Genomic DNA, 15,650 nt, shown 5'->3' with positions numbered 1-15,650 from the left:
ACCCTTTGGGCCAGAAGCAGCAGCCAGCTAAAAAAGACTTGTGCAAGTGCACATGGGCACATGTGCCCCCCCCCGGACTGCCTACCCCCCAGCTTTGCCCTTTACTACCTGTCCCATTTGCCACTTGCTTTGCCTCCTCTTTTGCTCCAGCCCCCCTTACTAGCTTCAGTTTGTTTGCCTGCCCCGCCCATTTCCTTCTGCAGCCTTTGTTTGTTTGCCCCGCCCCAGCCTCTGAAGCTAGCCCCTTGGTTTCCCTGTTCTACCCCCAGACCGCTTAGCCCCTCGCTCCGTGTGCCCATGCCCCCTCCCATGCGCTTGTGCAACTCCCCATTTCAGTTGCAACCCTCTTCACTGCACCTTCAATGTTGTTGAACACCCCCCCATAGTGCACCAAGAGGAGCCGGAATTTCCACCTTGTGTCGGTGACTGACCCCAACCCCTGATTGCCCCCCGTCCAGCCCACCCCTTTTGGCGCCCTCCTCCTCTGCCTGCAGCCTAGCGGGGAGGAGTGGTCGACCTGCTTCCCCTCTCCCCTCCTCCTTTTGATGTCCTCCCTTTCCTCCTTGCTCATGATGGCGGGGGGTGAGACCTCTCCAGTAGCCCGAGCTCCCCCTCCCCCGCCTGCCCCTCTGTCACCCCCCCAAGCTTCTACCTCCGCTGCCAAACCATCTGCCATTGCCCCCGCTGCGGCACCAGCAGCGACGGGCACCGGGGTGACCTCCACTGCTGCCACGTCTATCACCCCCTCAGATTTGGGGGGAGTCCTCCCAGCCGGCGGGAAGGGCCAGGGGAAGAAGAAGGGGAAGGGCCCCGCTAAAAAGACCAGGCCCTCCATGGCAGGGGCTGCCCCCAATGCCCCGGCCCCATCTCCAGCTGGGGCGCCCCTCCCCGCTGTTCCCTCCACCAGCTCTGCAGGTGTCCCTCCCCCGGCCCCCAGAGCATACGCCCAGGTGGCGGCAGCCCCCCCGCCTGCCGCTACGTCATTTCTCCAGCCCACCGCCTCCGCTACCATCTATAGCGGCCGGGGCCCCTTTCCCACCATGACCAGGAAGCATGGCGTCCGTTGCCTCCTGGTGCCCGCCTCGCCCCACGTGGAAACCTATGTGCGGGCATTGGCGAGGGTGGTGGGGCCCATGGCCATTGTGGCGGCCTCCAAAATGTATGGCAAGGTCGTCTTCTTCTTAGCATCGGAGGCCGCCGCCCAGGAGGTGGTGGAGAAGGGCCTGGCGGTGGGGGGCGTGTTCGTCCCCTTAGAGCCGCTAGAGGACCTGGGCGTGCGCCTGGTCCTGACCTCCGTCCCTCCCTTTCTCCCCAATGCCGCCCTGTTACCCGCCCTTTCTGCCTTGGGAAAGCCCATCTCTGTCATCAGCCCTCTCCCGTTGGGCTGCAAAGACCCCGCCCTCCGTCACGTCCTCTCCTTCCGCCGGCAAGTGCAGCTTCAACTGCTGCCAGCGGCGCGCGACGGAGAGGCACTGGAGGGGTCCTTCCTAGTCCCCTACCAGGGGGCCCGTTACAGGGTGCATTATTCCACGGGGGAGGCCCGGTGCTACCTCTGCCGGGCGATGGGGCACGTCCGGAGGGACTGCCCCCTGGCCCGGGAAGGAGGGGAATCCAGGACCCCCGAGCCCCGGCAGGGCACCGGCCCCGTCATCGCCAACGCCCCTGGCTGCCCGGTACCTGAAACCGCCCCTCCTCCTTCCCAGTCCACCATTGGTCCCGCTCGGGCCCAAGGGGTACCTCCCCAACTATGCCCAGACGAGCGGGAGAACCCCGCCCCCACTGTTTGCAATCTGGCGGGGCCTGTGGAGGAGGGTGCGGCAGGGACACCGCCGGGCATGGGAGAGGGCCCGCCCCAAGGGGAATCTTCCCTCCCTTGTGCTGCCCCACCATTACCCCCTCGAGTCCCTGAGCCATCGCCTCTGCCCCCTGACACAACCCCTGCTAGCCAGCCCCCGGATGATGCCATGGAGGGCTGGGCCCTAGTCCAGGGGAAGCGGGACAAGCGGAAGGCTCGAGCTCCGCTCCTCCCATCTGACGCGGAGGCCCCCCGGAAGACCAGGAAGGGGGGCACCGATGCCGAGCCTTCCCTTCTACCCATGGGTGTGCTCCATCCACCAGAGCCGGCTGGGGAAGACGTGGCAGCACTGGAAGGCGGTATCTCCCCTCCACAGGAGTCCTTCCCCTCCAAGACCCCCGAGGCACCATCTGAAACCCCAGTCTGCCCCGAAGTAACCGTCGCGTCAGGTGCCGGCGGGGAGAATCCCGGGGTAGCGGAAAACAATTTCCCCTCTATATATGAGGAGATCGAGGCCCTGGGTCTGACCCCGGTCACCCAGGGGGAGGACGATCCTATGCCAGTGGGCCTCGATCTGGGCGACTTCTTTCCAGCCCCCCTTTCCCCATACTCCCTCCCCCTAACCGTTGTTTCTGCTCCCACCTCCGAGGATCCCCTGGACTCCTCCATCAACCCGGCTGCAGAGGGCACCCCGCTGAGAGCTGCCGAGCCAGTTGAGGCGACGGCCAGTGCCACGCGGCTGGAACCTGAGCCACCAGGGGCATACCTCGCTGGTGAGGAGCATTCGACCTCCTTTCCGGGAGAGGACCCTACAGAAGAAAGTCCACCTCCTGATTCCGTGGCTGCCAAATCCACCAGAGAGCTTGCGCCCGGCATCAGTGAGAGCCCTCTCCTGACCCAGACTCTCACCTCTACCCCTGCCCCTGCCCTTATCCCGCCCACCTCCCGAGATATCATTGCCACCCCTGGGACTGTCTCCTTCCTCTTTCCAACAGATGACTCCCAGGGAATGGCCTTTGTGTTTGCCCGTCCCGACCCACCAGGGGCTGCTATCCTCCCTCCGCCGCCCCCTATCGCCCCAGCATTCAGGTCAACCCATCAGGAGCCCCGTCGGGGGTCCGCACCCTGTCTGCCCGTCTCGCTGGGACAGGGGGCTGTACCAAGGGCCCCATCGGGGAGCAACCAGACCATAACCCCAGCCCCCCATGCGCTGCGAGAGGAGTTGCGGGAGTTCCTAGAAGACGTCCGTGGCTCCCGCAACAAAGTCCAGCTTGCCCTCCAGCGATGGGGGGACTTTAATCAAATCCTCCGGGCCGCAAGGGCCCTCATGGGGGAGGGTAAAAGGACCGGGAGACAGGGCGCCGCGGCCTACCAGCAGGTCCGCCACTTCCATGACTCCTTACTCACCTACGGGGTGGGTCACGGACTGCTGCGCGGCCCGCCGGGAGCCACGAGCATCCCTGCCGGCGAGGATCCCCCCCCCAGCCCTCCTCATGGCACCCTTTACCATCGCAACATTGAACACCCGTGGCTGTAGGATGGGTCTCCGCAGGTCCCAGGTGCTCTCCTTCCTTCGGGAGGGGAGGTACTCTGTGGTTTTCCTACAGGAGACCCATACGGATCCGACCGCCGAAGACAGCTGGCGGCTGGATTGGGGGGACAGGGTCTACTTTAGCCACCTCACAGTTCATACGGGTGGAGTGGCGACCCTGTTCTCCCCCGACCTACGGCCCGAGGTGCTGGGGGTCGCCGAGGCTGTGCCGGGTCGCCTGCTGCACCTCTGGGTCCGCATGGAGGGGCTCGTAGTCAACCTCGTCAACATCTATGCCCCAGCAGCGAGACCGGAACGGCTGCAATTCTATCAGCAGGCATCCGCCTTCCTCGGCACCTTGGATCCTCAGGGGTGCCTGGTCCTGGGAGGGGACTTTAACATCACCCTTGAGGAACGGGACTGCTCGGGGACCGAGCAGAGCCCGGCCGCCGTCGCCGTCCTCCAGGAGATAGTCGAACACCACTCCCTGGTGGACATCTGGCGCGACCACCACCCGGATGACACTTCCACGTTCACCTTTGTCCGGGTGGAGGCCCATCGGTCGCGCCACTCCCGGTTGGACCGCATTTATTTATCACGCTTTCATCTTTCACAAGCCCACTCCTCCAGCATCCGGCCGGCCCCATTTTCTGACCATCACATAGCCACCGTGACAGCCTCCCTATGTGCGGAGAGGCCGGGGCCTGCCTATTGGCATTTTAACAACAGCTTGCTGGAGGATGCGGGCTTCGTGGCGTCCTTCCGGGAGTTCTGGCTGGCCTGGCGAGGGCAGCGGCGTGCCTTTCCCTCGGCACGGCGGTGGTGGGACGTAGGGAAGGTGCGCGCCCGGCTCTTCTGTCGTGACTACACCCGGGGCACCAGCCGACAGAGGGATGCAGCGATAGAGCAGTTGGAACGGGAGGTCTTAGAGGTGGAGAGGCGTCTGGCCGCCAGCCCCAAGGATCCACCCCTCTGCGGAGCGTGCCAGGAGAAGCGGGAGGAGCTCCGGACCATCGAGGACCATCGGGCCCGGGGTGCCTTTGTTTGATCCCGCATCCATCTCCTTCGGGAGATGGATTGCGGCTCCCGCTTCTTCTACGCCCTGGAAAAAAAGAGGGGGGCTAAGAAACATATCATCTGCCTACTGGCAGAAGATGGTACCCCCCTCACGGATCCAGTGGAGATGTGCGAGAGGGCGAGAGCCTTCTACGCAAGCCTATTCTCCCCGGATCCGACCGATCCTAACGCTTGCAGAGTGCTGTGGAGGAGCTCCTGACAGTCAGCGTGGGCGACCGAGACCGGCTAGAGCTGCCCCTCACTCTGGCCGAGTTCTCGGAAGCCCTCCGTCGCATGCCCACCAATAAATCTCCGGGCATGGACGGGCTGACCGTGGAGTTCTACCGCGTGTTCTGGGACGTCCTGGGCCCAGACCTAGTCACCGTCTGGGCCGAGTCTTTGCAGAGCGGGGTCCTCCCTCTTTCGTGCAGGCGAGCCGTGCTCGCCTTATTGCCGAAGAAGGAGGACCTCCGCGATTTACGAAATTGGCGTCCCGTCTCGCTCCTCAGCACGGACTACAAAATCGTGGCAAAAGCCATCTCCCTGAGGCTAGGGTCCGTGCTGGCGGACGTGGTCCACCCAGACCAGACCTACACCGTCCCGGGCCGCAGCATCTTCGACAACCTATATCTGGTCCGGAACCTATTGGAACTTGGGTGTAGGGATGGTCTGTCGTTCGCCCTCCTGTCCTTAGATCAGGAGAAGGCGTTCGACAGGATGGATCACGGGTATCTCCTGAGCACTCTGCAGGCGTTTGGCTTCGGACCCAGGTTTGTGAACTTTCTCCGGGTGCTGTACGCTTCCGCAGAGTGTCTGGTAAGGCTCAACTGGACCCTGACCGAACCGGTCAACTTCGGGCGAGGAGTACGGCAGGGGTGCCCCCTCTCAGGCCAGCTGTACACTCTGGCGATCGAGCCCTTCCTCTGTCTCCTCCGAAGAAGGTTGACAGGGTTGGTGCTGAGGGAGCCGGAGCTGCGGCTGGTCCTGTCGGCGTACGCTGATGATGTGCTCCTCATGGTCCAGGACCCGGGCGACTTGGTGCGGGTGGAGGCTTGCCAGGACATCTATTCAGCAGCCTCCTCTGCACGGGTCAACTGGGTCAAGAGCTCTGGCTTGATGGTAGGGGACTGGCGGCAGGCGAGCCTCCGCCCACCCGCGCTTCAAGCCATCCGGTGGAGCACGGGTCCGCTGCTCTATCTGGGCGTTTACCTTTCTGCCACGCATCCCTCTCCGCCGGAGAACTGGCAGAATTTAGAGGGCGGGGTGATAGAGCGGCTCCGGAAATGGACAGGACTACTCCGGTGCCTCTCCCTTCGAGGGAGAGCGTTAGTGCTTAATCAACTAGTCCTGTCCATGCTTTGGTACCGGCTCAACACCCTGGTCCCGGCCCCGGCTTTCCTCACCAACCTGCGGACATTGATTCTGGAGTTCTTTTGGTCAGGACTGCACTGGGTCCCTGCAGGGGTTCTCCATCTACCTGTGGAGGAGGGAGGGCAGGGCCTAAAATGTCTGCTTACTCAGGTCCATGTCTTCCGCCTCCAGACCCTGCAGAGGCTCCTTTATGGTGCAGGTAGTCCGGCGTGGAGCATACTGGCACACGCCTTCCTGCGCCGCTTCCGAGGGCTCCGATACGACCGGCAGCTCCTTTATCTCCATCTGAGAGGTCTTCCGCGAGACCTCTCCGGGCTGCCGGTCTTCTACCAGGACCTCCTCCGGACCTGGAAACTCTTTACAACGAGCAGGTCCGTGGCGGCCACCGAGGGGGCAGATCTCCTCGCGGAGCCCCTGCTACACAACCCCCAGCTCCATGTGCAGGTGGTGGAGTCCCGCTCGGTGTGCCAGAGTTTGGTCCTGGCAGAGGTCACAAGAGTCGGAGACCTCCTGGACTATGCCCGGGGAGACTGGCTGGATCCCCTAACCTTCGCTCAGCGCATGGGGCTTTCCAGACCTTGTACTCCCCGGCGCATACTTCAGGAGATGAAGGCCGCTTCGCCGCCCACTGCTCGGGTTTATCTCGACCGGGTCCTGCACAAGGGCATGCCCCGCCCACCCGCTACCCCAGGCCCGCCGGACCTCTTAATTGGACCCCTGCCCCGTGGACCCAACTGATCCCTTCACCCCTTCACTAGAAGCCGGCTGCACGAGATGCAGCCGGTCTGCTTTCAAACCGCGCCAAGAAAACATCTCTACACGCTCGTGCTCCACACCCTTCACGCCCGCACCCTCGTGTCCCGCCCCGATACAAAATGGCAGGACCTCCTGCCACCTTTGGAGGGTGAGGAGCCCCGGTGGGCCAGCCTATATTCCACCTTAGTCCCAAGGCCCGCCGGGGATGTCAGTTGGCGGCTTCTTCACGGAGCCGTGAGCATGGGCGTGTACTTGGCGCGGTTCACTTCAATCCCAGACACCTGCCCCTTTTGTGGCATGAGGGATACCCTGGCACATGTATACCTGGAGTGTGCCAGGCTGCAGCCCCTATTCTGGCTCCTCACCAATATTTTATTACGTTTTTGGTTGCACTTCTCCCCTCACCTTCTCATTTATGTACTCCCTATCCGTGGCCCCACAAAGTCACGGGATCTCCTGGTCAACCTCCTCCTGGCCCTAGCTAAAATGGCCATCTACAAAACCAGAGTGAGGAGGTTGGCTGATGGAGTCTCCTGTGACTGTAGGGCCGATTTCCGATCCTCAGTCCGTTCACGTATCCGGGCAGAGTTCCTCTGGGCGGCGTCCTCTGACTCCCTTGACGCCTTTGAGGAGCAGTGGGCACTGTCCGGGGTTCTCTGCTCAGTGTCCCCGTCCGGTTCCCTTCGTTTGACCCTTTGACCGCACTCCTATACCTGTTATTTCATTAGTTGTCCCCCAGAATTTTTTGGGCATCTAGGTCCTGTGGATCCCCTTTTAGGCTGGGGAGGATCCTTTAGCAGTGGATGGGCTGCGCCCGCCCACGTCCCGGATCCCAATAAGACTACTTTTCTATAGCCATCTGGCCTTGCCCCGTCACACAATATTCATAATTGTTTGAATCTACTGTGCAAGTAAAAACAGATCTTCAAATTGTCTGCGAGAGTACTTCTGAAACAGGTAATCTCACTAGTCTTTACACTATTATTACTTATTTTTTGTATAACAGTAGCACGCAGGAGCCCTAGTTATGGACTAGGGTCCCACTGTGCTAGGTGCTGTACACAAACAGAAAAGATGTCCCTAATCTAAGTTGCTTGCTTCCGGCAAATGTTGTTGTGAATAAAATCTCAGTCAACTACACTTTTTGATGGAAGAGCTTGCAAATATCAGCAAAGTGAATCAACAGGCTTTATGCACAAAGACATTCACAAATACTTTTGTATTATCCTTTTATCTATATTTAGGGATCACTAATACAATTTAAAGTCCATTGAAAACAATTGGATTTTTTGCACTGAATTCAATGGACTTTGAATCAGGCACTATTAATATATGATGGTCAGAGAAAGAGAAAATCCTTGACCTAAAAAAACCAAAATAATTTCATTAGTTACACTAGTAAGAGTGCAAGAGTCAGTTATTTCTGTTCACCGATTTCTTTTTGAAAATGAACCCAGAATTTTACCCTCTGAAGTTCTCATTTTGCACACAGTTTTTTTTGGTGCTTGTTATTTCCTGTCTCACATTTAACTGAAGAAAATTTGGCTCAGATAATAGACCACACTCAGAGCATGTTTGTTGTTTGTAAATGTAATAAAGAGAAGTGATTTTCATTGTTATATAACAAACAGAAGTTTTCTTATATCTTACAGCAGCTGATGTTGTTCTCCTTCCCTGACCCATTTTTAATTTTTGTTGGCCATTTTTTCTTTCACAGAGAGCAGCAATAATGCTGCAAGGATCATTAGAAGCTAAAATATCTATATTTGGGGCTCTCAACCCTGAAGTAGCAGAGACATACTCGCTCCTGGGAGGAACAGAACTGGCACAAGGACACACACACATTTGGCATACAAGAAACTTAAGAAGGTAAAACCATAAGTTTATGAATAGGCCAGGATAAATGACTTGTTTTATACTGGTAAGTTATGCCCTGGCACAACTTCCTTTGGCAAGCTGAAGCCTCTTTGTACTGTGATCTGCGTGAACAAATACTGCGTCAACAAATACTGCGTCCTCTAACTTAGTGTAGGGGAACTGACCAGTACAGAGTAGCTGCAGAATTAGGGCAGTGCAAAGATAAGCGTTAAGCCAGTCTCACACATCCATCCCTGGCTTGCACTCTGTACAGTTTGATCCCACTAGAGGATCTGACCCTAACACCTGCACTTTATACCTCAATTAGAAAGTTAGGCTTTTAGCTCTGCTATCTAGTATCAGGTAATGTTTAATTCATGCCTTACTTTGTCACCACTTACTAAAGCTTTACTGTAGTAAGAAATGTATATTCTCTTGAGAGGATCCTCTGCATCCTTACGAACCTTCACACGTTCCCCACTTTTCCACCCCCTTCCTTTGAGTCTCAGTACTGAGGCTACCAGTTCTCTGTTAGACTCAGACAATCTGAAATCCATTCCTTCTTTCTCAGATGCTGGTGATGAAAGGAATTCTTCTTCCCCTTTGCCCCAACAAGCAGAAGTTTTTGTCTGGGTTTATATTTTTAATCTCGAATAACCATTTCTACAAATAATTTTTAATTGTTGTAAACTAAATCAAAATATGGGTGTGTGCCTGTATACATCAGTATTTGCCTTCCAAAATCATTGCTTTACTTTTATTCTGCTAGAAGCACATCATAGAAAGGAGAAACACAGGTTGCATTTTTAAGGGCCTGATCATATACTTGTTAAAGTCAATGACAAAGTTCCCATTGACTTTAATACTGCAGGATCAGGGCCTAAATGCATTAAACTCAGTCATTCTTTACAAAATTTTAAAGAAGCATCCATGCTGCATTAAAATCAACGCTAAGAGAAAGGCATTGATATTAGGACATTGTTGCCTCAAAATTTAGGCAGATGACCCAAAAAAGGATTCTTTGAGGTTACAAAATTAATGGGATGATTTTCTAAATTTCACAGGAAAATTATATAGATGATGGATAAACTAGTATTTGTTTTGTCGTGCAAAACATACATTTCAAACATGGAAAACCAAATACATGTTTTGTGATGTATGCTAGCGAAGCAGGTGTTTTTAACATTTTCCCTCGATGCATACCTAGAATAGGTGGCCTCTTATTTCGCAAATGCAGTTTTTGCCCTGCCATTTCCAGGCACAAATAAGTGCATATGCACTTGATGTTCCTTAAAGCATTAAGCAACCTCGTAGTTCCTCCAAATTAGATGGATTTTGTGATACCAGTTGTAGCTGTAGTTATTTTCAGCAGTTAAAATGCAGGCACAAAATAGGCCAAGTGAAGGATCCTTAAAAACAGATACTGTGTTTTATTACATGCAACTTTAAGAAGAACATTGATTTACATACCATGAATTTTGTTTTTAGGGAGAAGAGTAAGGAATGAGTGTTCTTGTCTACTTTAATGATAAATACTCTTAAGATAAAATGACCTTAAAAATGCCTCTCATAGAAATTAAAAGAAATAGCTTATGACTTTGTGAAAGCACATTCAGTTATTTTATTTAGTTATAGAAACCTTTGGTAGCTTAGAGAAATTGTAATCGTAATATTGTGTGGTTAAGGTTGATTCTAATTGTAAAGAGTAATATACAAGGTTACAACAGAATAATTCTTTCATACCACAATACTCAGAAGCTGGATATTTTCCTGTGCTCTCTTGGATAATGGTTTGCTGTTATTGGCCTGATTGGAAAAAAAAACCATATTAAACTATACGACTTTTAGAGACATTTCTCAAATCCAATGGGCAATTTCAAAATGTTTGATTATTGTAAGTAAATATCGTGATTGTGAAGGTGCTGAAGTTTCAAAACAATGGAAAATTATCACCTTCTCATTCACTGAGCCAGTACACTCAGGCAGTAGAAATATCAGCTTCCCACACTGCTCTGCCACCATGTCCCGGCTCAGACCTAGAAGTTAGCTCACTCTCTGTACCCATTCAGTTAATGACCTTACTGCTAATGACCTTACTTCCATACAGTAGTGTTTTCTATAAAGTAAACATTTTCTGCTAGAAACTTGACTAAGGCAGATTCATTTAATATAGGCCACCACATAGGGAGGTGTTAACAGCCCAGACTAGATTTAAAACCGTAACATACATTTGAAAAGTTCCACTACCAAAACACGAGTTATGTATTTTTTCCACTTTGGATTCTTTAGTAATTAGTGAAAACAGTTCCATTAAAATATTAAGGGCTGGTTTTTCCAAAAATTGAAGCCCTTGGTCCATGTGCATTTGCATATCTACATAGTACACTCAAGCCATTTGCGTACATAAAGGAGCAAATAACTCATTAGTGCATAAAGGAGTACTTGTGGCACCTTAGAGATTAACAAATTTATTTGAGCATAAGCTTTCGTGAGCTACAGCTCACTTCATCGGATGCATTCCGATGTAGCTCACGAAAGCTTATGCTCAAATAAATTTGTTAATCTCTAAGGTGCTACAAGTACTCCTTTTCTTTTTGTGAATACAGACTAACACGGCTGCTACTCTGAAACCAGTCATTAGTGCATGCTATTTCTGTAACTCTGCCCGGAGTAGATGCACAAATGGGCACCTACCATCGGGCTCAACTTTCTGAAAATTAGGTCCAAAGGATGAAAAAGTGGAAATCTGTTAAATTCCTTTCAAGAAACAAGAACTGAAGGCTGGTTTTAGATAATAATACTTTGAACTTATAAAGTGACTCATCAGAGAATCTCAAAGCAACTTACAAAGGTAGTTATGTACTTTTCCCTCCATTTTACAGATGGAGAAACCGACAGAGAGATGAGAGATTTGCCCAAAAGTCTCCTTACACTCTGTCCTCTATTTTAGCTACTAGACTATGCCAACTCCCTTATAATTTATTCTGCATTCTTTCTGTGTATCTTTTCAAATCTTTAATCAAAAAAGGTACTATAGAGTGGCTAGCAGACAACACGCAGAATATAGTTACAACTCCATTCTGGTATAGCGACAACTCACAACAAAAATAATCTACAGTTAAGTCTGAAACTTTGCAAGTGCCCAGTTTAGTATTTGGAATGTGTGAGGCCAGCAGCCTCTTAGTGGGGCCTGTTGTTGCAGGCTCCGTTAACTGCGCATTCTGTGTTCTGCTGTTAAAAGTGAGCTGTAGCTCACGAAAGCTTATGCTCAACTAAATTTATTAGTCTAAGGTGCCACAAGTCCTCCTTTTCTTTTTGCGAATACAGACTAACATGGCTGCTACTCTGAAAGCTGTACTTGTGGCACCTTAGAGACTAACAAATTCATTAGAGCATAGGCTTTCGTGAGCTACAGCTCACTTCATCGGATGCATTTGGTGGAAAAAACAGAGGAGAGATTGATATACACACACAGAGAACATGAAACAATGGGTTTATCATACACACTGTAAGGAGAGTGATCACTTAAGATAAGCCATCACCAGCAGCGGGGGAGGGGGGGGGAGGAAAGGAGGAAAACCTTTCATGGTGACAAGCAAGGTAGGCTAATTCCAGCAGTTAACAAGAATATCAGAGGAACAGTGGGGGGTGGGGTGGGAGGGAGAAATACCATGGGGAAATAGTTTTACTTTGTGTAATGACTCATCCATTCCCAGTCTCTATTCAAGCCTAAGTTAATTATATCCAGTTTGCAAATTAATTCCAATTCAGCAGTCTCTCGTTGTTGTCTGTTTTTGAAGCTTTTTTGTTGAAGGATAGCCACTCTCAGGTCTGTAATCGAGTGACCAGAGAGATTGAAGTGTTCAACTGGTTTTTGAATGTTATAATTCTTGACGTCTGATTTGTGTCCATTCATTCTTTTACGTAGAGACTGTCCAGTTTGGCCAATGTACATGGCAGAGGGGCATTGCTGGCACATGATGGCATAGATCACATTGGTAGATGCGCAGGTGAACGAGCCTGATAGGTTTCAGAGTAGCAGCCGTGTTAGTCTGTATTCGCAAAAAGAAAAGGAGGACTTGTGGCACCTTAGAGACTAACAAATTTATTAGAGCATAAGCTTTCGTGAGGTACAGCTCACTTCATCAGAGCCTCTGATAGTGTGGCTGATGTGATTAGGCCCTATGATGGTGTCCCCTGAATAGATATGTGGACAGAGTTGGCAACGGGCTTTGTTGCAAGGATAGGTTCCTGGGTTAGTGGTTCTGTTGTGTGGTGTGTGGTTGCTGGTGAGTATGTCAGAGTTGTTGGTGAGTATGTCAGAGTTGTTTCTGACATCATAATCAAAAAGGCTGACAAAGGAGGAGCTGTCGTCATCATGAATAGGTCGGAGTATGAACAAGAGGCTACTAGGCAGCTCTCCAACACCACTTTCTACAAGCCATTACCCTCTGATCCCACTGAGAGTTACCAAAAGAAACTACAGCATTTGCTCAAGAAACTCCCTGAAAAAGCACAAGAACAAATCCGCACAGACACACCCCTAGAACCCCGACCTGGGGTATTCTATCTGCTATCCAAGATCCATAAACCTGGAAATCCTGGACGCCCCATCATCTCAGGCATTGGCACCCTGACAGCAGGATTGTCTGGCTATGTAGACTCCCTCCTCAGGCCCTTCGTTACCAGCACTCCCAGCTATCTTCGAGACACTACTGACTTCCTGAGGAAACTACAGTCCATTGGTGATCTTCCTAAAAACACCATCCTAGCCACTATGGATGTAGAAGCCTCTACACCAACATTCCACACACAGATGGACTACAAGCGATCAGGAATAGTATCCCCGATACTGTCACGGCTAACCTGGTGGCTGAACTTTGTGACTTTGTCCTCACCCATAACTATTTCACATTTGGTGACAATGTATACCTTCAAATCAACGGCACTGCGATGGGTACCCGCATGGCCCCACAGTATGCCAACATTTTTATGGCTGACTTAGAACAACGCTTCCTCAGCTCTCGTCCCCTAATGCCCCTACTCTACTTGCGCTACATTGATGACATCTTCATCATCTGGACCCATGGAAAAGAAGCTCTTGAGGAATTCCACCATGATTTCAACAATTTCCATCCCACCATCAACCTCAGCCTGGACCAGTCCACACAAGAGATCCACTTCTAGGACACTACGGTGCTAATAAGCGATGGTCACATAAACACCACCCTATATCGGAAACCTACTGACCGTTATTCCTACCTACATGCCTCTAGCTTTCATCCAGATCATACCACTCGATCCATTGTCTACAGCCAAGCGCTACGATATAACCGCATTTGCTCCAACCCCTCAGACAGAGACAAACACCTACAAGATCTCTATCATGCATTCCTACAACTACAATACCCACCTGCTGAAGTGAAGAAACAGATTGACAGAGCCAGAAGAGTACCCAGAAGTCACTTACTACAGGACAGGCCCAACAAAGAAAATAACAGAACGTCACTAACCATCACCTTCAGCCCCCAACTAAAACCTCTCCAACGCATCATCAAGGATCTACAACCTAACCTGAAGGACGACCCATCACTCTCACAGATCTTGGGAGACAGGCCAGTCCTTGCTTACAGACAGCCCCCCAATCTGAAGCAAATACTCACCAGCAACCACACACCACACAACAGAACCACTAACCCAGGAACCTATCCTTGCAACAAAGCCCGTTGCCAACTCTGTCCACATATCTGTTCAGGGGATACCATCATAATCACATCAGCCACACTATCAGAGGCTCTGATGAAGTGAGCTGTAGCTCACGAAAGCTTATGCTCTAATAAATTTGTTAGTCTCTAAGGTGCCACAAGTCCTCCTTTTCTTTTTGCGAATACAGACTAACACGGCTGCTACTCTGAAACCTATCAGAGGCTCGTTCACCTGCGCATCTACCAATGTGATCTATGCCATCATGTGCCAGCAATGCCCCTCTGCCATGTACATTGGCCAAACTGGACAGTCTCTACGTAAAAGAATGAATGGACACAAATCAGACGTCAAGAATTATAACATTCAAAAACCAGTTGGAGAACACTTCAATCTCTCTGGTCACTCGATTACAGACCTAAGAGTGGCTATCCTTCAACAAAAAAGCTTCAAAAACAGACTCCAACGAGAGACTGCTGAATTGGAATTAATTTGCAAACTGGATACAATTAACTTAGGCTTGAATAGAGACTGGGAATGGATGAGTCATTACACAAAGTAAAACTATTTCCCCGTGGTATTTCTCCCCCCCACCCCACCCCCCACTGTTCCTCTGATATTCTTAACTGCTGGAATTAGCCTACCTTGCTTGTCACCATGAAAGGTTTTCCTCCTTTCCTCAATCTCTCAATCCTCAATCGTGTATATCCATCTCTCCTCTGTTTTTTCCACCAAATGCATCCGATGAAGTGAGCTGTAGCTCATGAAAGCTTATGCTCTAATAAATTTGTTAGTCTCTAAGGTGCCACAAGTACTCCTTTTCTTTTTGCGAATACAGACTAACACGGCTGCTACTCTGAACTCTGAAAGCTGTTTGTATCGCAACAGCAGCAGAGTTCCCAGCTTAACTACATGGAGTCCATATAAAACAGAAGCTTTTCCAGATGTAGCTTTCCCTGTGCTGAGTGGTCTGTCTGGTACATGGGGATAAAAACAAATCAGAAGGTGAGATTATATTATGGAGTACAACGTAACATTATGCAATAATTGGCTTAAGGAGCTAGCCTGAATTGAGAAATATAGAAGGGCTCTGTAGAACTTCCGCTGACAAGAGTGTCAGACATTTTTGTATCATAAAGTCCCTTTTTCACCTTAAAGCAAATACAGCTCTAAACAATTTTTTGCATATTGTGTAAGACTTGCTAATAATCCATGGAGTCTAATAAAGTCAGATGTAGTCTAAGAATTTATTTCAAGGCATAATACTTTAAATCTTAGACCAACCCAATTAATAAATCATCATTTACAGTAAAATTCATCAACTTATTTATTGAATATACAAATAAGAATTTCATAGTACTGACTGATGACAGGAACAGAACAAACTATTCCTATGAATATTCTATATTAAATAGAATATATCCTGTTGAGCTCACACAAGCACTGGCTAAATAACCAAACTGGCTATATTGGGTAGTGAGAAGAGCTCTTTAGAAAAGCTATAGGGACCCATAAAGTGTAATTGTTTCTCAGCTCAGAAAATTTATAAAAATTACACTAATAAAGACCAATATTTGTGAC

The sequence above is a fragment of the Dermochelys coriacea genome, chromosome 10 (genome assembly GCF_009764565.3).
Source record: "Dermochelys coriacea isolate rDerCor1 chromosome 10, rDerCor1.pri.v4, whole genome shotgun sequence".
NCBI lineage: Eukaryota > Metazoa > Chordata > Testudines > Dermochelyidae > Dermochelys > Dermochelys coriacea.
This window is presented reverse-complemented; position numbering follows the sequence as displayed.